Below are 1,215 nucleotides of genomic sequence, written 5' to 3' on the forward strand. Positions count from 1 at the left end.
TGTCCTTACGAAGGGCAAACATTATTACCTTATAAAAACTGTTTTCTGATATTAATTTATATTCATATTATATATACTATAAATTTTTAAAATGCTTATTTAGTTATTGCACTAAACTTTTTTCTCTTTCATGTTTTCACACTGAAGTTCTTCTTTTCATTCAACGCCCCAATACTTTTCATTTTTCTTTTCCTTCTTATTCGTTTTCGTTGTCGGCAAGTTGTGATTCAAACGCCCCAATACATTTCACATTACTTTTGGGATATTTATTTTGGTCTTATTTTAGGATTATTTCCACCACTTCACCGACTCGATTACCCAATTACATTACGATTGGTGTCATGGCTTCTTCCGAGAAGGTCACCGTCTCTGCTTTCCGTCTCATGGATGCTTTCTACTTTCTTAGTCGGTTCACTCCTATTAACTTGTACGAAAGAGAAATGGAAGAGAGAGAGAAACAATACTTTTCTCATTAGATCAATACTAATTACAAAGATGATTATATACAAGCTTACAATACGCCCTTAATGCTAACATACTCATTTAGTTACTAATTAATTCTAACTAACAGCAATTAACAAACTATACTGTTAAATTACATTAATACCCCTAATATCCCCCCTCAAGATGACCGTGAAAAAATTATTTTCAAGGCCATCTTGGACATTAAAGGCAATAGTTTAGCACGTGGCAACGGTTTGGTGAATATGTCTGCAAGCTGAAAATGAGTTCTTATTGGAAGAAGTTTAATGGTTTGATCAATGATTTTGTCACGAATGAAGTGGCAATCAATCTCCACATGTTTAGTTCTCTCATGAAAAGTGGGATTGGATGCTAATTGGATGGCAGATTCATTATCACAGAAGATGAGATTTGGTTCAGTTTGCTTTACACCAAAATCATTCAACAAGTGTCTTAACCACATAAGTTCACAAGTGACAGCAGCAATGGCTCTATATTCTGCTTCCGTGGATGATCGAGCTACAGTGTTTTGTTTCTTAGATCGCCAAGAAATAAGAGAATCTCCAATAAAAACACAATATCTTGTGACAGATCTTCTTGTGGCTTTGCATCCTGCCCGATTAGCATCACTAAAGGCTCTCAATTGAAGAGAAGAAGTAGCTGAAAGAAACAACCATTGTCCTGGATTAGACTTTGGGTATCTAAGAAGATGTGTTGCAGCATGCATATGATGAGTTCTGGGTTTATTGAGAT

This window comes from Lactuca virosa, chromosome 1, assembly GCF_052849685.1.
Source record: "Lactuca virosa cultivar CGN04683 chromosome 1, Lactuca_virosa_CGN04683_v6, whole genome shotgun sequence".
Taxonomy (NCBI): Eukaryota; Viridiplantae; Streptophyta; class Magnoliopsida; order Asterales; family Asteraceae; genus Lactuca; species Lactuca virosa.